The 21,480-nt window shown below is 49.3% G+C and overlaps 1 long non-coding RNA gene across 1 annotated transcript; it reads left to right on the top strand.

Moving 5' to 3' along the window:
- The first annotated feature begins 15,011 nt into the window (after positions 1–15,011).
- On the top strand, positions 15,012–21,030 carry LOC141425762 (uncharacterized). Its single transcript, XR_012450851.1, has 2 exons — positions 15,012–15,165; positions 20,770–21,030. It is a non-coding gene; the product is annotated as an uncharacterized lncRNA (long non-coding RNA).
- The last annotated feature ends 450 nt before the right edge of the window (positions 21,031–21,480 follow it).

Genomic DNA, 21,480 nt, shown 5'->3' with positions numbered 1-21,480 from the left:
ATCACTTGCAAACAGACATGTAAGTGGGTCCCAGGAATCAGTTGGTGCTGTCAGAGCCCTGGGCAGTCCTAGCACCCAGTGAGAGGGACCTCTTGCCCACTAGGGCTCCAAGTCAATATTTTCAATTGTGCCCCACCCAATCATCCTTGAAGCCAGCCACCTGTCTTATCGGACCATGCTGCCAGGCAGTGAGTGGGCTGGGGACGGCCATTTCCCCTCTCTCCCTGGGAATTTATACACTCTGGGTGTTTGCTGAAGGAAAGGCAGGATGACTCACGGAGCATTCCCTCTCCTGCTCCCCTTTTTGCTCCTGTTAGTGCATCCCATTCCCTCCTCCTCCTCCCCCCACCGTGAATTTATACACTGGGTGTTTGCTGAAGGAAGGGCAGGATGACTCAGGGAGCATTCTCTCTTCTGCTTGCCCCCTCCCGTTTGCTTCCATTAGTGCATCCATCATGGTCAAGGTCACCCAGCACTCTGGGAACACCAGCTGATTTATACCTACCAGAATTTAAACACAGGGACTGAGGATGTAGCTTGGTAAACAGAATACTTGCCTGGCATGCTTGAGGCTTGGATTCGTTCCCCAACACCACACACACACACACACACACACACACACACAACTTTAAACAAACAGGGCTGGAAATCTAGTTCTCATTTAGATGAGGAAATTCAAAGAATGGAAAGTAACATTTCTTAAATATAGTTGGCTCTGCAGATGCATAGGTTCTGTGTCTGAGGATTTAACCATCCATGAGTAAAAAATCTAAAAAAGAATTGTACCTATTCCCCCTTGTCATTATTCCCTACACAATATGGTCTTACCCTATTTCCATAGCATTTACATTGCACTAGGTATTATAAGTAACCTAGAGATGATTTAAAGCCTATGGAAGAATGTGGGTAGCTTCTATACAAATAGGAAACCATTTAAGACTTGGGCATTTGAAGATTTTGGTATCTGAGGGGATGGGATACCACGCCCTGCAGATACAATATGGAGGGTACACTGTGTCTGCTGTAAGGCAGGTGTCAGAGTCCTCACTTTATTTCTCTATGGTTACATAGTGGTGTCCTGACTTGTACAGGCCAATTTTCTTTTCTTTTCTTTTTTTTTTTTTTGTGTGGTAGGACTAGGGTTTGAACTCACTTGCAAAGCAGGCACCTTCCCGCTTTAGCCACACTTCCAACCTCCAATCTGGTGTACTGACTCTTGCCAGTGTTCTTTTGTTGATAATAGATTTGTACCACATAAAAGCTAAAAACTTTGTTTTTTATTATTTTGATTTTGAGTAGATGATAAATGCATGCTATATACAATTCAAAGGCAGAAGAGGACCCCAGCCTCATCAATTACCCAGTTTTTCTCCCAGAGTGCACCTAGTGCTCCCAGTTTTTTGTGATCACACCAGGTGGAGGTTATACACATATAATTACACACAGGTATACATTTATTGCTCTCTCTCTTTTTATTTATTTATTGTAGAACTGGGGTTTGAACTCAGGGCTTTGTGCTTGCAAAACAGGTGCTCTACCACTTGAGCCACCCCTATAACCTGACACACGCATACATTTACTTGTCTCACAAAGGATAATGTGCTGTACAGTAGACCCTTGGTATCCACAAGTGTGTGGTTGCAAGGAGACCACCGTTGAGGAGAACCTGTGGATGCTCAGGATGCAGAGTCAGGGTTGTACTGCTGCTGCATGGTTCATTTTCCCATAATGCTGCTTAACTTGTGCAAAGAGAGCTGCCTTTCAGCATGATCTCGAATTTCCTCTTTATCAGTTTAATTAATCACAGTCACTTTAACCTTGATTTTGGGGCACCATTTGCTTTTTTGGGACTCATTTTTACAAAATCAAGGGTAGGAAAACACTCAGCAGATTGCACATTGATTTCAACGCACCTGAAGATAATGACTGAGAGTTCCACATCCACTTAACTCGTGATGTGTTTGTGGGAATCAACACTCTTTCTGGTGGTACAGGGGTTTGAAGTGAGGGCCTCACAGCTTGCTAGGCAGGTGCTCTACCACTTGAGTCCACTCCACCAGCCCTTTTTTGTGATGGGTATTTTCAAGATAGATCTCTTCAACTATTCATCTGGGCTGGCTTTGAACCACAATCCTACTGATCTCTACCTCCTGAGTAGCTAGGATTACAGATGTGAGCCACCAGTGTTGGGCAAAATTTTTGTTTTTGAAATTTCTTTTGATTTGATTATTTTTTGACCATGCTTAGTCAAAACCGCATTTGATAAATGTGTGGTCATATGCCTTGCTTTGACAATCACTGCAAATACCACTGTGGAGGGGTAAAGGTGCAGGGGACCAGCATGGAGGCACTCAGCTGGTCACTGTGCTGCCTCTTCACAGTGGTGGTGGACACAGTTGCTTTGTCCCTTCTCCTGCATTCCTCTTCCCCTTCTAGTATCAGAGCATCTCTCCCACCCCAAAAGTTGTCCTTCCTCAGCTCTACCACAGGCATTAGATTCTGGGGGACCTGCCACTCACAGGACCTCTCTTCTAGGTCCCCCACAGGGTGGGCATGAGCCAGCCTTGGCCAATCCCAGGGACCTTTGCTCTTGCTGGGGTGTCTCATACTTAGGGTAAAATGCCCAGAGTGCTTTCCTCTATAATGCACAGCTCGATGAATTTTACTAATGTTAGCTCCTGGAACAGAACATTTCTTGTATTACATAAGATTCCCTGGGCTCCTTGCCAGAGAGCACTTGTTCTTTTTTTTTGGGTAGACTTCATGTTTTAGAGCAGTTTTAGGATCACAGCAAAATTAAGTGAAAGGTACAGAGGGTTCCCACATGGCCCTTGTTCCTGCCCACGCACAACCTCTCCTACAATCAACAGCCCCCACTGTTTGGGTGCATTTGTGACAGTTCATTTACCTACACTGACACATCATTGTCACTGAAGTCCATAGGGAACATTAGGGATCAATTTTTTTTTTTTTTTTTTTTTTTTTTTTTTGTGGGACTGAGGTTTCAACTCAGGGCTTTGCAGTTGCAAAGCAGGCACTCTACTGCTTGAGTCACTCCTCCAGTCCCTTTTGCTCTGGTTATTTTGGAGAAGGGGTCTTCCAAATTGTTTACCAGGACTGGACTTGAACCATGATCTTCCTGATTTCAGCATCCCAAGTAGCTGGGATTATGAGCGTGAGCCACTGGAGCCTGACAGCAGTGGGGTCTTAATATCAGCATTGTCTCATAGACTGCAAACTCCACAGGGCAGAGGCTACTCCTTGTTAGCCTGGTTCTCCATTGGCTTCTTCAGTGCTTAGCACAGTGGTGGGTACATAAGAAGTGGTCAATAAAAATTGTTAAATAATGGCTGGGGGAGTGGAACTCAGTGATAGAGCACTCACTTGCCTAGCATGCACAAGGCCCTGGGTTCCATCCCTAGCACTGCAAAAAACCAAAAAATTATTAAATAAAAGAGAACGAACCATTTCCGTGCTGATGATCACTTTCCTAGCTTTCTGTACCCTAATATTTTCCACTCTATCAGTTTGCTCAGGTCTAGTCTAGAATCAACTTGCACATTGATGACTTAAAATGCAGAGGTTCCCACGCTGGTTTGACTCAGGATTTTCTAATTTTCTGATACGTGTGTCCAGTGGAAAGCATGCTGGGTGATGCGTGGCAGCACCGGGGCTCCATCAGCCCTGCGATCACGAGGGAGCACAGCCTGCACCGGCACAGTACATTGTACTGTGTTGGTGAACTATGGTGTTCAATAGGGTAAATGTACTAAATGCTTTTTTTTAATTTTTATTTTTGGTATTTTGGTCTTGCTATGTAGCCCTGGTTAGCCTTGAATTTGAGGTCCTCTTGCCTTCTTCACTTCCTAAGTGCTGGAATTACAGGTGTGGACCACCATGTCCAGCTAACTGCATTCATTTTTTTCTTTTTTTCCAGTTCTTTTTATATTGTACAGAATAATGGGCTTTCATCATGACATTTTCACTCATGAATACAATGTACTTTGATCATATTCTAAATGCTTTTTTTCTCCCTTTTGGTGGGACTGTGGTTTGAATTTAGGACTTTGAGCTTGCAAAGCAGGTCCTCTACTGCTTGAGCCACACCTCCATTCCATTTTGCTCTGGTTACTGGGGTTTCAAGAACTATTTGTTTGGGCTGGTCTCAGACTTTGATCCTCCTGACCTCCGCCTCCCAAGCAGTTAGGATTACAGGCATGAGCTACCAGTGCCCAGCTTCTAAATGCATTCTTTTATTTTTTATTTTTTTTTTATTATTCATATGTGCATACAAGGCTTGGGTCATTTCTCCCCCCTGCCCCCACCCCTCCCTTACCACTCACTCCGCCCCCTCCCTCTCTCCCCCATCCCCTCAATACCCAGCAGAAACTATTTTGCCCTTATTTCTAATTTTGTTGTAGAGAGAGTATAAGCAATAATAGGAAGGAACAAGGGTTTTTGCTGGTTGAGATAAGGATAGCTATACAGGGTAAATGCATTCTTGACTTAATGATATTGTCAGCTTATGGTGGGTTTATCGGATGTAGCTCTGTAAGTTGATGAATATCTCTATCTCTTGCTGGAGTGGCCTTAGAGAGATCAGGACCACATCCAATCCATAGCAGTCATGGGCATGCCCTCTGTAAGTGCTTGCAGAAGGGTGGTAGGAGCACAGTTAGGGCAGAGCTTAGTCTGTGACAAGCCTGGCAGTTTGTGCCTGGTGCCCAGGCCATGGGGAAGAGAGTGTTGAGGTGAACACAGAGACACATTTTTTTTCCTTTATTTATATGTGCATACAATGTTTGGGTCATTTCTTCCCCCCGTCCCCCCACCCCCTCCTTTACCTACCCTGCCCACAAAGACACATAAGACAGTGTCCTTGACTTCAGACACCTTCCAACCTATCGAGAAAAATAATACCAGGACCCCAGAAAAGTCAGCTGCATTTGTTCAGTTCACAGGGCATCTGGGGTGAGCCAGACCCACTTGGGCATAGGGTGAATGACATTTGTCACCCAGCCAGGTGGGCAGTCAGTGTGCACAGTGACCTCTGATGAGTTAGTGCTGCTGTGACTGCTGATGGCTCCCCAATACCGAGTCTTCCCCTTTTCCTCAGTAATTGGAACCCCATTTCATAGTTGGGCACACGACCTTCTGAATAAAGACTATATTTCTCTGCCTTTTTGTAGTTCTAAGAAGTGTCTTAAGGAGGAGGGACTGTGAGTTGCTTTTTTCACCTCCTTTCTGCTGGAAGACACATATAATGCCTGTGGTTCAGCAGCCATCTTGGATAATGAGGTGAATTGGGGACCAGACGCCTACCCTTGGCGAACAAAGAGCCAGAACCTAGGTCCCTGATATCATGATTTGCTATCCTGGCTTTGGGACAGATATTTCTTAGAAATGGAGAAATTTTCTGTTTGGATCAAGCCACTGTTTTCTGAAAACTTCCCCCAGCCCTGTTTTCCCAGCTAAAGATAGTGGCAGTACAGGAGTACAGTGGCCTGTTTCAGAGGGCTGGCTCCCCAGGAGCTCAAGGGATGAGCACCAACAGGTCACTAAACTAACTTCCAAATCCTTGGTTTGTTCTGGAACATTTGGGAAATCTGCCTTCTCTGGGCCTTGGCCACCTTTCTTGAACAAAGAGGGGTTGGACTGTGTTTTAAAAAATATCTTCCTGACTATAGAAAGTGGAGAGATCTCCCATGCTCATGGATTGGTAGAATCAACATAGTAAAAATGTCGATACTCCCAAAAGTAATCTACATGTTTAATGCAATTCCCATCAAAATTCCAATGACATTCATTAAAGAGATTGAAAAATCTACTGTTAAATTTATATGGAAACACAAGAGGCCACGAATAGCCAAATCATACTCAGTCAAAAGAACAATGCTGGAGGTATCAGGATACCCGACTTCAAACTATATTACAAAGCAATAACAATAAAAACAGCATGGTACTGGCACAAAAACAGACATGAAGACCAGTGGAACAGAATAGAGGACCCAGATATGAAGCCACACAACTATAACCAACTTGTCTTTGACAAAGGAGCTAAAAATATACAATGGAGAAATAGCAGCCTCTTCAACAAAAACTGCTGGGAAAACTGGTTAGCAGTCTGCAAAAAACTGAAACTAGATCCATGTATATCACCCTATACCAATATTAACTCAAAATGGATCAAGGATCTTAATATTAGACCCCAAACTCTAAAGTTGATACAGGAAAGAGTAGGAAATACTCTGGAGTTAGTAGGTATAGGTAAGAACTTTCTCAATGAAACCCCAGCAGCACAGCAACTAAGAGGTAGCATAGATAAATGGGACCTCATAAAGCTAAAAAGCTTCTGTTCATCAAAAGAAATGGTCTCTAAACTGAAGAGAACACCCACAGAGTGGGAGAAAATATTTGCCAACTATACATCAGACAAAGGACTGATAACCAGAATATACAGGGAACTTAAAAAACTAAATTCTCCCAAAACTAATGAACCAATAAAGAAATGGGCAAGTGAACTAAACAGAACTTTCTCAAAAGAAGACATTCAAATGGCCAAAAAACACATGAAAAAATGCTCACCATCTCTAGCAATAAAGGAAATGCAAATTAAAACTACACTAAGATTCCACCTCACCCCTGTTAGAATAGCCATCATCAGCAACACCACCAACGACAGGTGTTGGTGAGGATGCGGGGAAAAAGGAACCCTCTTACACTGTTGGTGGGAATGTAAACTAGTACAACCACTCTGGAAAAAAATTTGGAGGCTACTTAAAAAGCTAGACATCGATCTACCATTTGATCCAGCAATACCACTCCTGGGGATATACCCAAAAGACTGTGACACAGGTTACTCCAGAGGCACCTGCACACCCATGTTTATTGCAGCACTATTCACAATAGCCAAGTTATGGAAACAGTCAAGATGCCCCACCACCGATGAATGGATTAAGAAAATGTGGTCTCTCTACACAATGGAATTTTATGCAGCCATGAAGAAGAACGAAATGTTATAATTCACTGGTAAATGGATGGAATTGGAGAACATCATTCTGAGTGAGGTTAGCCTGGCCCAAAAGACCAAAAATCGTATGTTCTCCCTCATATGTGGACATTAGATCAAGGTTAAACACAACAATAGGACTGGACTATGAGCACATGATAAAAGTGAGAGCACACAAGGGAGGGGTGAGGATAGGTAAGACACCTAAAAAATTAGCTAGCATTTGTTGCCCTTAATGCAGAGAAACGAAAGCAGATACCTTAAAAGCAACTGAGGCCAATAGGAAAAGAGGACCAGGAACTAGAGAAAAGGTTAGATCAAAAAGAATTAACCTAGAAGGTAACACCCACGCACAGGAAATCAATGTGAGTCAACTCCCTGTATAGCTATCCTTATCTCAACCAGCAAAAACCCTTGTTCCTTCCTATTATTGCTTATACTCTCTCTACAACAAAATTAGAAATAAGGGCAAAATAGTTTCTGCTGGGTATTGAGGGGGTGGGGGGGAGAGGGAGGGGGCGGAGTGGGTGGTAAGGGAGGGGGTGGGGGCAGGGGGGAGAAATGACCCAAGCCTTGTAAGCACATATGAATAATAAAAGAAAAAAAAAATCTTCCTTCCCCTCCACCTTATTGTCTGGACATCTTGGTGGACCATGGAGGACCAGAATACTGAGCTGAGAATCTGTACTCAGTCTCAGAAACACTGGAGATGGTGTTTTTGGTCCCGTGTGTGGAGAGGTTTTGTGAACTATCAGTGGAGACTAATGCTTTCTGCCTTCCCTCTGTGTCATACCACACAGTCACTTTCCATAAGACCAGCATTCCTCAGAAAGCAGGCCTGGAAGGCAGAGGGGCCTAAGAAGGTACCCATCTGCTCCCCTCACCCCACCACCAGATTTTCTTCCTCACTCTGTGATGACTTCCATTCCCAAAGTGCTTGGGAAGGCACTGCCTCCCCTGATCCTCCAGACATGTTCTCTGGGAAGCAGGTTCATTTGCATTTTGCAGCCTGGAAAGAGGACATGTTCACTCAGGGTGGCCTGGGTATTGGTGACAAAAATTAGATCACAGTAAAGGGCTTGGATTGAAGCCTGAGCATTTGCCAGTTTAACTCTGAGCATTTGCCCTTTTCTCCCTAGAGAACTTGGAGAACTAGAGGAGAGGACTGTGAAGTGACCAGCAAGTTCTAGGGTGGCAGCTAGAAAAGCAGGGATACTTTGCTACCTTTGTGTGCATGGGTCTCTTTATTCAGACTTCAGGCGCCTCCTGGTGGACACTGTGGGGAGCATCTAGTAAAAGGCTGCCATAGGGAGCGGACTCCTGACACTATTTCCTTACCCTACTGCCACCTTTGGAACAGTCTTCATGTTCATAAAGAATCATGCTTTGCTCTGCTTTTGTTGAAGCATGAGGGCCTTCCATTCTCCCACTGTAAAGTGAAATGTAGGTGCAGGGACTGTTTAATTTCCTTTTTGCCTCTATTTGAGATGGCCTAAGCATAATGAGAAATGGCACCTTCCTTGTGGGGATAGTAGAAGGAGATGACGAAGACTGTGACAAACTAGAATCATACTACACACACAGGGCAGTCAGTGTCACTCAGTCCTGGGCCACAGGCGCCTTTGATTTAGCGAGTCCCTCTGCCACTCTGGCTATGTCTCTCCACCCCTGGGAGGAATCCAAGGCTCCAGAGGAGTGTACCCACCTGCATGGAGCCTGTGTTCCCAAGTCCCTAAGCCCCCTGCCAGGAGCTGCTTAGCACTGGTCCCTCGGCTCCACCTCCAGTGTGCTGTCAGTCCTGAGTGGCTGGGGTGGGGTGGGGGGCATCTAGAGCTGCACGGCCCCCACATGGGGCTGCTGAGAGCTTAAGATACATCTGGGCTGCACTGAGATGGGCTGAAAGTGCTAAATCACACATCAGCTCTTGAAGACAGTATGAGAGAAAAAGAATGTAAAATACCTTTAACAATTTTATGTTGAAGTTATATTTGGGATATATTGGGTTAAATAAAGATATGTTTGGGATATATTGGGTTAAATAAAATATAATATTAAATTTATTTTCACTTATTTCTTTTTTACTTTTCAAATGTGATTATAGAACATTTCTTAGGTAGTTTACATTTATGGCTTATATTGTATTTCTTTTTTTTTTGGTGGGACTCGGGTTTGAACTCAGGGCTTTGTGCTTGCAAAGCAGGTGCACTACCACTTGAGCCATGCCTCCAGTCTATTTTGCTCTATTTTTGTAGTTGGGGTCTTATAAACTATTTGCCTGGGCTGGCCTCAAACTGCAATCCTCCCGATCTCAGCCTCTCAAGTAACTAGGATTGCAGGCATGAGCCACCAGCATCCTGCTTATATTTCTGTTGTGCTGGTGCATTTAGCATCTGGAAGATCAGTTGGAGTGTCCACTGGCTGGTGTGTGAGGCCCATCAGTGTAAGGAGGAGCTGTAGTCAAAACAGCTGTGAGCTTCCTTTTGCACCAGATGTTGGTGTCATGCCTGGGGCAGCCTCTTTCCTCAACCCTTGCCAACATAGCAGGGGAATTGGTCCCACAAGGGCCAGAACTTTCAACTTTGCAACAGAAATTGGATTTTTACAGAAGATTGGATTTTTAAATGTCGGCAACAAATTCAAGTGTTTAGGAAAACTGTCCTGGCCAAGATTCTGCAAGCTACAGGAACCCGTTTGGGCTCTGGTTCCAAGTGGGGAGACTGGGGACAGAGCGACAGGCTCACATTGGTTCCTGCAGCATAAGGGGCTGAGTCTGCAAAGACAGAATGGAGAGTAGACAAAGGAGGCAATGTTGCCAGCCCTTGCTCCTGCCTTTGCCAGACTTCGATAGTTACTATTGGCATTGGGAAGCAGTGCTGTGGTGGCTATTCAAAAGGCACAGAGAAGCATGGCAGCGTGAGAACCCTGGGTTGTCATTTTTCCTGCAACCTGCTGCTAAGTCTGTCTGAACCCCTGGAGAATGGGCACCCACGCTGGATTTCAGTGGAGGGAAGCGCTTGGATTTGAGCAGACAAGAGTTTCACTAGGTGTCCACCAGGGGGCAGCAGAGGAGTAGGGAGGAAACTGCTCTACAGGCTCCCAGAGCAGAGCTTGCCAACCCCATGGCATCTTCCCAATTCCAGGAGCCAGACTCGGGAGTCTCCTGTGTTGCAGGTCATCACTAACCCACAGGTGGTTTTATGCAAAACAGAAGAAGCTCCCATCCTCCTGGGGGAGGCCCAGTTTATGACTTGGTGAGTGGAGTTTGGGGTGGATTTTTGTCCCCCTCCCCCTATGCCCAGAACTCTTGGCATTGTTGCAGGGTGCGTGGGTGGGTGGGGAACTGAACACTCTGAGAGGTGGAGTAGCCCTGCTTCTGCAGGTTGTGTTCTCTGCTACAGTACTAGGTGAGAGGAAACGGGCGTCCCTAGAGGGTGCCACACTGCCTGTGCTAGCCTGTTATTTCCCATATTTCCAGCAGGGTGCAGCACTAGGCTCCAATAGAGCCTCCAATAGGTCCATGTCTTACAGGGCCGGCTGGCCAAGTAAGGTGGCAGGGCGGGTACCAGGGGGACCAACATGGCAGGCTTCAGGGGGGCACATCTGCTCCATCAGAACTCAGCTGGACCTGTGAGGCTCAGAAAGGGACATCAGGGAGCATGGGACAGAACCAGAGTGGGAACTTAAGTGTCCTTGATCCCCGTCTAGGGTGTCTCCCTCCATAGCACTCCTGGTTGATTCTATTTGTGTCAGAGTCCAGCCCAAATACCTTCTTTGAAAATGCCCAAGGACGTTTGTTCATTAGGGCCCTGCCTGGCTTGGCTGAAGACCACCTCTGCAGTACTCCTCCTCTCCTTCCTCCCCTCAACCGAGGAGCTCAGGGAAGTTTCCTTAAGAAAGCCAGCCCCCCACCCCCCTGTCTTTGCCATGTGTACGCTCCTCCTGTCCCACGACCCTGCACGGGGTCAAATGTCTGGCCCATCCATCTGGTGGACATATACTCTTTCTAACTTAGGGTTTCTCAGAGTCTGAGCTCCTCACTGCATCTCCCTGCCCATGGTCTGCTTCATTGCATTACAGTCTCCCCCAGCTGACAGTGAGCTTGGCCAGGGCCCAGTGTACCTGGCACAGAGAGGGTGGTGGTAAATACCTTTTGTCTAAGTGAAAGGAAGACCTGACTACTACATTCCCTCCCCACTCAACGCAGTGGAAGCCTTGGCATCAAGGGGAAAACAGGCAGGGAGCATGTGTGTGTGTGTGTGTGTGTGTGTGTGTGTGTGTGTGTGTGTGTGTTGCACATGGAGGCTCTGAGCATCAGAGACAGGGAAAACTCATGTGGGAGGTTGTGCATGCCTCAGTGCCGACAGGCACGGACAGGCACAGGCAGGCACAGACAGACGAGCTCACATCAATCTGGGAAACATGAGCTCTGGACACAATAGAGGAGTGATGTTTGAAAAGTGTTTTCACTGAAGTAAAACCTGCACGGAGGAAGCATTTCTGTATTAAGCACACAGTTTGGGGAAGTCTCACAAACTGAACCCATGATGCTGTGGACACCAAATCCAGAAACAGAGCAGAGCCAGCTCCAGGAGTTCACAGTGCAGTTTCAAAGCCTGCTACTTGGTGCCTAGGCCACAAGGAGGAGGACAGAGGAGCACTGACAGAAAAGAGTCCTCACACCTCTGCCTGGTCCATCCAAGGGCTTGGGCCTCCCATTGTTGCTGCTGGGTCCTTACTGCTTTTTGTACCCAGGCCCTATTCCTGATGCCTCTCCTATCATTTTATTTTGATCTCATCTTCTCCAGCACCTGGCTCTGCCAGGCCCTTGCAAAGCCCCCTCTAGGCAGCAGGACTGGGTTCTTATGGCTTTGTGCTCAAACCAGTCCTTGGCCTATTTCTGCAATTTTCCCCATGCCCAGGACTGGGCTGTGAGAGGGCTTGGCTTCTGCAGTGACAGCTCCCAGGCTTATTATACCAGGTTAGAGACCCAGCAGGGGCAAAGTAAAACTGACACAGTGGAGGGGACAGTGTGCAAAGACTTGCTCTCCACACCAGCTGTCCCAAGGCAGAACTGGCACGGCTATGTTGGGGACAATCACAAGCACCTCATGATACTGTGCAGGTCCACGTGACAATGGTCAGTGGGACAATGTGCCCCACTGAGCGGACTTGATGGAGACAGTGCATGAAGCCCTGTGTGTGGGAGGGAGTCTTGTGTGACCGCACATGGTGGTATTGTGTGTAATGCGCCTGGAGTGTACTACCAAGTGGTGGTGTGCAAGGCTGTGTGCCCAGGACTGTGGGGGAGTTGGGGTTGAGTGTTTGCTCCACTAGTAGTGCATGTACCTGGAGGCCCACGTGTAAAGACAGATGTCTGTGAGGGCAATGTCTGTGTGTGTAATGAGTTGTAGCTCCAGACATGTTTGCTTTTTGCTACCAGGAAGCTATCTGTGTCTGGGGGCACCCAGGATTGGTGAGGAGGGGTCAATCTGAAGAGAGCAAAGGGCTCAGGGATGGTGGTGGGAGCCTCTAAGCTGAGCTGCCCCTTCTCCTAGGGCCTGGCCCCCAGCTCTACAGGGAGGTTTCCTGGCCACTCCCCTGGCCTGCAGAAATGGGCTAGGTGAGGCCTAGGCTGGGCCCAAGTGCTGAGGTGGCAGGCCTAGGAGGAGGACGTGGGGCTGGCGACGTGCTGGAGCAGCGGGCAGCCTGCCTTGTGCTGAGCTGGCAGCTGGCACTGGGAGCAGGCTGGGCCCCACCTAAGCAAGCTGGGACAGGCAGGGCAGAGCCTGTTCCTGGCAGGGAGGGGAGAGAGCTGATGGGGCAAGCCTGGACCTTGTTTTTGCCAAGATGGAAGGTTGCAGGGCAGTGGAGTGTGCTGTGAGGATTCCTTTTGTGGTGGGATGAGATGTGTCATGCTTGTGGTCCATGCATACTTATCCCTTTTATTGCATGCACATTTGATCTGGGTAGGAGTCCTCCTGTGTTACAACTGTGGACCTGTGTGTGAGGGCACTGTGGCTGTCTTACATAGATGCATGTTTGTGGGAAGGGTGGGTGCCCCAGTTGACTGTGCTGTGTGCCTGTTTGTCAGAAAGAGCTGTGTGGATTTTGTATGCTATGTTCAGAGAAGATACCCATGGAAGTTAGTGTCCAGATGACAGACAGTTTTCTGGAAGGTCTCTGTGTGGGTGTGTGTACATATTTGTGCACTTGTGTGTGTGTGTGTGTGTGTGTGTGTGTTCCTCCATTTACATAGGTAGTCTAGGCCTTAGGTCCAGAGGGCAGAGGGCAGTGGTTAGCAGCAGCGTGGGGTGTGGGGAGTGGAGGGACCTGGGTGTTCAGGTTGGGGCTTGAGTAGGTTTGACCAGGCCTTTGGACAACTTGTTCCTGTACCTTCACAACTTCTCACTTCTCCATCACCCTCTTTTGATGGTTCTGATACCTGTACTTGGTGACCTGAAAACCTTTGTGAGTCTGTATGTAGCAACTCCACTCACTTCTTTTTTTTTTTTGGTGATCCTGGAGTTTGAACTTAAGACCTCATACTTGCTAGGCAGGTACTCTACCACTTGAGCCATACACCAACCCTCCACTCACTCCTTTGTGTCTGTGTTGTGTTTGTAACAATTCTCAAAACAGGTTGTCACATGAAATGTGCGTATGTGTGTCTGTTAGTCTGTGCACTATCTCTACACACTCCTGGATCTGTGCGCTGAGTGTTTTTGTTTCTGGAAGTCACTGTGAGTGTGTACATGCTACAAAGCTGAATTGACAGTGTCCTTCCCCAGCCTTCTCTCTGCTATGGATCTGGCACATCTTTTTGTCCCCTTCCAAAGCCCATATGTGCTGACACTTGGCTTCTTTCTGTTCCCCACCCCACTTCTTCTCATAGCCATGAGGGATCCTCCTTCCCTCGAAAAGGGTAAAGCTGGGGTGCAGTTGAAAACTAGGCCTCCCTGTGGAGTTGGTGGTTCCCCCAAGTTTGCTTCAGTGTAAAAAGAGGCCACCACTAGCTAAGGATTCAGGGGGCAGCTAGCCAGAGCCAGTAGAGGAACATACAGTTTAGAGCTAGACAGAGGGTTCAGATTTGGACTTTCTCAAATACTGTTCCAGTGTGGCCTAGGACAGGCCCCCTCAGTTTCACTGCTGTAGGTGGAGACAGTGTTTCTTTTTGGAGTTATACTAGAAGTAGAAGATAAGGTGATCACAAAGCTCCTACCACAGGGTTTGGTACCCAGCAATCTCAGGGCAATTGTGGGCCCTTTTCCTTTATTAGGGATCCCGTTGAGGCCTTGCTTTGAGATCACTTTGTAATCTTGAGAGTTGCAGGATAGCATCTGGTTTGATCTGCAGGGGCTCTGGCAGAGGAAGTGGGCAGCACTAGAGTGGATGAATTCCCCAAATGTAGCCCATGACAGGCCTGTGCTGGCCTGAGAAAGAAAATAAAGCTGGTGTGTGGTGCTGGGTGTGGGGCACAAAGAAGCTCTTAATGTGCCGACTCCAAAAGGCCACAGTCTATCAGCTGGGCCCATAAAGATGGCTGAAGAGATAAGACAGTAGCACCCCTAGAAGAACAGGCACACAACCTCCCACTGCAGAGGGACTTGGATCCCCCAGATCAGACCAGATTTCCCAGAACAGACACCCACTTCTGCTTCCCTACTGCGGGCGAATTCTCCCAGAGGTCTGAGAGGTCTGGAAGCATGTCCCCCCTCCCCAGGACGCCTGGCCCGCTCCCCCTGCTGACTCAGGCTGTCCCGGCTGAGCGGGCGGGGCGGGGCGGGGCGGGGGTGGGAAGAGGCCGGGCGCGCGTCCAGCGGCAGGGGTGGGTGGGGGTGAGTCACCGCGGAGCGATCGCAGCGGCGCCGCCCTGGCCTCGCCAGCCGTGGGAGCGCTGGGCCCAGCCAATGGGCACCTGCCACCCGACCTAGCGCTGGCCCCGCCCCGCAGCCACAGCCAGTTCCCAGGCCTCCCCCCCCCCACCCCCCGCCCACCGCGCGCACCTGAGACCCCTGGCCAGAGCTCGTGGTCTCTGACCTGAAGGGAGGCTGCAGGACACTCAGGGGAACGGAAACAAGAGGTCTCAGCCCACTCTCCAGGTGCCCCCTTGCTGCCGCTCCCATCTGCTGGTTGGGGGCAGGGACAGCCCTAAGAGGGTAGGCAGCCTGGCTCTGGTTCTGATTTACTCCCCTGTGGGTCTTCCCAGATTGTGTCAGCGGAGCACACAGCCTCTTTTGGAAGTGGACAGGCTTAGGAACCAGGCTGGCTGAACAGTTCCATTTCCTTCAATAGTCTCTCCATGGCCAAAGTTCTGTGTTTTCTGAGCAGAAAATAGTCACTGTGCTAGGGAGGTCATTGTTCTTAAGACTCTGGTGACCCCAGCTGCTAGCCAGCTTCCCTGGGCCTGGGCCTTGATACTCACAGAGAACTGTGCAGACTCACCTGAGAGGGTTTAGACTCTGCAGACACACAGACACTCTGTAGACACACAGACACCCTGACATGCAGATTTTAGGCCCAGATTCTTGTTTACTATCTCTGTGCACACACACAGACCTTTGAGCAGTACAATCATGAATCAGCTATGTCCCTTGCTAGCTATCTGACTTTGGGTCAGTTATTGAGTCTCTCCAACTCTGTGTCTCAATCTGTAAGACGGTGAGAGCCAGAGCACTTTTCTTATAGATTGTGGGGAGAAAAGGAAAGTGCCTCATACACTGAAAATGCCTTGATAAATGGTAGCTGTGATTGTCATGTCCCTTATACATACATCCCTGAAAACCCACTGTGGACACTTACAACCTCCACACACACAACCTGAGACATCAATGCATGTACAGGTACACATCAACACAGATGTGTTCGCACAAAGATGCAGACACAGGAAAACAGCAGCCTTCACAACAAACATGAAAGCAAGTTTTACAGCACAGGGTGTGATGGGAACTAGCAGTTCAGGCTGGGCGGGGGCTGGAGGCTTCCGCGTCGGGCGGTGCCTGTTCTGCCCAGGTTCCCACTCAGCCCCAGGGTCAAGACGCCTTTATTCTCCGACACACCCTTTTCTGTCCCTATCCTTTCCCCACTGTTGCCTGAAATCGGGTTCCACCCTCTGCCACAGGCTGAGCCTAGGATAGGCCCCTCACCAAGGGTTTGTACCCTGTGTAGTAGGGGAAGATGGCCTGGCTTTCTCTGGAAGGTTTGGGGTCAACATGGGTAGTCCTGCCCCCTCCTGTTCTCTGGGCTGCTCTGCTGGGTTCTGGGGATTTGGCTGCTCAACCCAAAAGCAGCCAGAGGGGGACCAGCAGCTGAGAAGACCCCTCTGGGTCCTGGGCAGGTTTCAGGCAGCCTCCCTCTACTTTGCCTTGTGCTCCCTGTCCCCAGCTCTTGCCTGACCCTTACTTCTCCCCAGAGCTAGGGAGAGTAACAAAGGAATGCTCCCACCTCTGGGAGTGACAGTCCTTTCCTTGTTGAACTGTGGCCACACAGCCTGGTCTTCCACTTATTTCCTCTGCCCCTGAACACTTGAGGATAACAGCAATTCCTAGTACCAATGACTATCAGAGCTGGCCCCCAAGTCAGCAAGCCTAGCCCTGAGAAGCAGAACCTCACCTCTGAGGTCACACAGTGCTGTAGAAACAGCAGTGAGAGCAAAACAGGAGCTCCTGCTCCCCAGCTGGAAAAGTCCTGATTCTCAGTTCTCCCTTTCTCCCCACACTGTCCTCCATGGTGAGCAGGTCTGCAACCTCCATGCTAGGGTCTGGGGTGGGAGACCAGAACAAGGAGAACTTTGGCCTGTCCTCTGGAGCTCCCAGCCTGGTGGGGGACAAAGGTGGCAGGTCCTTGCTGGAGGTACAAGCAGGGGCTGGAACTGCCCATTCCAGGCAGAAGGGCTCATGGATTCTGGGAAGATTGGAAGGAGTTGCCTGGAGAAGGGTTTGAGGAAGGGGCGGGGGGGACATGGGGAAGTCAAAGGGATGGCCTCAGACTACTGGGCTAGGGGTCTTTTCTTAAAATTAATTTTTTTTATTTTATCATTTTTACATTTACTCTCACGTGTGTACATTGTGTGGGCCACCTTCTCCCTTACCCCCAGAGGGGTCTTGAGGGAAGGGGAGGAGGCTTGTTCTGTCCCTTTCAAGGAGTAAACTTGCTGCTTCCAGCCCTGGGGCCTGATTCTAGAGGATGACCATAAGGAGCTGGGTGATTTTTTGCTTAGAATGTTGAGTAAAATTGAATTGGCCAGAGGGAGTCCCGAATGTCTTTTCTGGGCCTGGGGTTTGATGCAATGTCCTGTAGTGTATCTGGTCACTTTCAGGGACTGGGTTTCCAGGGCAATAGAGATGTTCTCACCAATGCCTTGTCAACCTCACTCTTCTGCTCTAAAACTTAGTCTAGGCGCCCCAAAAGCCACCTGATCTCAGTGTCCCTGATGTGTCATGCCAAAGGGGTCCTCAGAGGGCTGGAAGATTTCTCAAATGCCCAGGCCTTCAAAAGGCCCCTTCCTTCTTTGTCCTCACATTTCCTGTGCCCCTTCTGGCCTCAGGGCCTGGATGAGCCAGAAGGGTGGGGCTCCCAGTTGGCAAGACTCAATTTTGCTGGCTGGGAGTTTTTTCGGGGTGCTAATTAAAAGGAGCCACCCAGAGAGAATGACTTCACTTGTTCACACACACACCCTCCTGCCCTGCCCTCCCTTGTGCCCCCATTCACACGCCCGAGCCAAGGTAGGGGTGGCAGGTGGAGGAGCCCACGGCCAAGGCACGAATGTTTGTCTATGTCAATAGCCAAGTGCAGGCTCAGAGCATTTTTGACATTTTTTTCTCCTAGTCAAATGTTGCTGTCGCTGCATTTCATGTCCCTGTGCAGCTGGATGAGCAGAAGCTGACTCTGGAAGGGAAGAGAGTGGGGACCTCCCAGGGGCTCCCCAATAGCTTCATTGGTGTGGGGAAGTCTTCCCCTGCTTGACTTCAGCCACACTAGCTGTAGCCCATTCATCCCTGGCCTCATCGCTTGTGGGGCGGGGCTCAGCTGGAGAGATCTTGGAGGGTCCACTGTCAGTCCAGCCATGTGAGATTCTCTCTAGTCTTTTTTTTTTTTTCTATACTAGGGCTTGAACCCAGGGCCTACAACTTGAGCCACTCCACCAGTGGAGTGGTGGGTTTTTTCGAGGTAGGGTCTCGTGAACTGTGTGTCCCAGCTGGCTTTGAACTGCTTGCAATCCTCCTGAGTAGCTAGCATTACAGGTGTGAGTTAGCCAGCTAAGATTTTCTCTAGCCATTTGCAACCTCTTTGAACCCTAAATTCTTCTAAATTCTTCTGGCTGATGGGCTGCAGGAAGTGGCTGTAGTGCCCTATGTGGGCACTGGCACATATCCCCTGATATCCGGATGAGTGTTGCTGTCTGCTACATCCCATGCTGACCCCTTGGTCTTGGCTACTTGGGGGTGGAATGTGAGTTTCTGGATTGTGTCAGGGTCTGGTGTGGACTGCCCCCCAGACTCCGAGGTGCCAGGGAGCACTAGGTCCTGCTGGAGGACAAGGGCGACTGTGGCAGGACTGGGAGCAGGGAGGAGCCAGGGCTGCTCTTCTCCACCTCCTTTCATCCTGAGATCTCCCTGTAGAGGTCGCCCTAAGACAGTCTTCCTACTGGCAGCCAAAAAACGCCTGCCCTCTTCTGACTCTAGGTCCCATGTCAGGCCCCCTGTCCCTCAGTTCTGGTGTTTGGCTCACTCTGGGGTCCTCCAGCCATTAGGAGTCCAGAAAGGGGCATGAGGAAGGGACAGAAAAAAGGCAGGAGCCAAAGACTTTGAAGTGACAGGAGTGACAAGTATTTGTGGACAAAATGAAAAATAATGAAAATGATATGCAAATGTGTCTGGCTGGACCACCCTGGCTAGCACTAGAGCCTAGTGACCCTGATGTGGGGACAGAATTGTCTCCATCTTTGCTGTCCCCTCCCCATAAGTAACGAATCATGCTGGGCATGTGTTAAATGTTTAGATACCTCCCTTAACTGTCACAGTGACCCATGGGCAGGGACCATCCTCATTTTCATATGGCTCCCATTGGTTAGTTGAAGATTTCCCAGTCTCTCTTTTTTCCCTCTACAAATCAGGCATCAATGGAGCTTGAAAATAATGCAACAGGACTCACTTTGGGGAGATAGTTCTCCTGAGAGGTCCCTGAGGATGAGGCTCTGGTCTGTGGTTTGGCACAAAAAGACTCTGAGCTGCTTCTGTGTGGGAGGGGCTCTAAAGAAGCCACTAGGATTGTTTGTCAGTCTCTAAGGAACAACCTCTCCCTGCCTGGCCTGGGTCCTCTGGGCTCAGTCTTGCTTCTTACTTACTTTATTCTTTCATAGATAGAGTAGCAGGCCAACTTCAGTCCCCATGGCTCGTCACCGGCCCTCACTCTGTGTGTGTGAGTGTGTGTGTGTGTGTGTTTTGTGGTGCTGGGGATAGAACCCAGGACCTTGTATATACTAGGCAAGTGCTCTACCACTGAGCTGCACCCCAGCCCTCCAAGGAACTTTCAAAGGAGGTAGGATGCATTTCTTTGCCCCCCCCATTGCAAAATGCTTTTAAGGGACCTGAGAGCTGCAGATACATTTGAACCTTTTCCTGTCCTAGAGTAGAGTCCCAGTGAGACAGAGTGCCTGTGGTTTTACACTGGTACTTCCTGGCATAGAGCTGGGTCTGGGGGAGCTAGGGTGAGGCTGGGGTGGGGTGAACTTTGCAGTGTCCCCATCTCTGTGTATTCTGCCTGGCTGCCATGAGGAACCCCGCCCCCTCCGGCACCTTAATCTCATCCTGCTTCCCTCTGTCCCCCCACCGCCTCCGTTCTCCTTCATTTTACCCTGCCCAGCCAGCTCTCCCACCTGCCATGTCTTCCCAGGCCCCTGCTTCTTTCCTCCATCCTGAATCTTCAGCCAGGTCTCTCTTCTCTGTTCCTACCCTTTTGTGTACCTTGGCTTGTCATTCCAGAGTCCCATCAGGTTTTTGTTCTCCCCAGGCCCATGGGGTTGAACAGGTCTGTTTGTTGCTGGGAATGAGGAAGCTTGAGGAATGAAACCCTGGCACATTCCAGGGTTTGGGGTGCTTGGTTGCTAGGAAGCTGCCCAGCCTCTGTGCTCCTTGGGCTGTGAGATCCCTGGCCTAGAAGTAGCCATGAGGCAGATGGCCCAGGCCTTTTTTGGGGGCAGTGATGTCTCAGGGGGACATGTCCTGGAGAGAGCTCAGCCACAAGTCCCCATTTCTACCTTTTCTGCAACCCATACTGCACACCTTCCACACCCACCCTACAGCCAGGCATGGCAGAGACTAGGGCCCTTCCTTGTCTCTTTTTTCCTCCACTCGACAGTCTCTCCCTTTCTTCCTGAGGTCTTCAGGCTCCTCTTTTCTGGAAGTCTTTTGCAGCTGCCCAGCTCACTGGTCTCCTGAGTTGCTCCATCAGGTCCAGATTGACAGATGTAGGCACAGGCTTTGGAAAGGCTTTACAGACAGACCTGGGTGCAAATTCCAGATGGTAGTGTGATGCAGGACAAGTTCTTTAACTTGGCTGAGCCTTGGTTTCCCCAGTTGTAAAGTGAGGTTGAGCAGAGGTGTGGTATGGAAAGCACCCAGCACATAAGCAGTTGTACATTAAGTGGTAATCTTCATGCAAAGGGCAGTGTTACTGACTGAGACAGCTTGCTAGAAGAGAGACCTGAAAGGAAGGTCCCCTTTTGATATTGTCCCCGCCTGAGTGATCCTTTCTCCCCCCAGTTCTTTTCAGATTTTGCCCGTGAAGAGATGCTGGATGTGTGGAACGCTACCTCTTGGAATGGAGATGGTTGTGGACATTCCCAACCCCTAGTCACCATGTGGCAGAGAGTTGCCTGCTACCTGAGTTGGGCCTGCCTGAGAGGGTGACGGGATGCTTGCAAAGCCTGCAGAGGGCTGCCAGGCTCCCAGAGGGACAGGGGGAGCAGAAGGGGCACTCTCTCTGTGGGTCTTGCCTGAGAGGAATGAAGCATCCTGGGAAGAGCAGTGTGCTGGCGCTGGTTTCCTTCCTGTTTCGATCAGTGGGGCGGGTTTGAGGCTGGGCTGGGTTGAGCTAGCAGCTTTTCTTCAGGAAATTCTGAAGCTTAGAAAGAGAAAAAAATCAAATCGGTTGCAGAGTCGGGGGCACTTTTGTCACTGATAAAGTCCCCACACTAAGAGACATGTGCCTGGGATGGGTGTGGAGAGCATGGACATTCATACACAGCACTCTTACCCATTCGGGATGTATGGCCGGATACTCACAAACCTACACTCTCTCTCGCACCTCCTTCACACTGACGCACAAGCATCCACCCTACACACACCTGCACCTTGTCACACACACACGGGCTAGGCGCTCAGAGCCTTGACACTTCACTTATGCCGTCGTGCCACGCCATCTCTTCACACTCACACTGGCTCTCATTGTCATTTATAGGCTCCCTGCAGTCA

Source organism: Castor canadensis, chromosome 8 (genome assembly GCF_047511655.1).
Source record: "Castor canadensis chromosome 8, mCasCan1.hap1v2, whole genome shotgun sequence".
In the NCBI taxonomy this organism is placed as follows: domain Eukaryota; kingdom Metazoa; phylum Chordata; class Mammalia; order Rodentia; family Castoridae; genus Castor; species Castor canadensis.
Note: the sequence above shows the minus strand (reverse complement) of the source record. Positions and strands in the feature narration are given on the sequence as shown.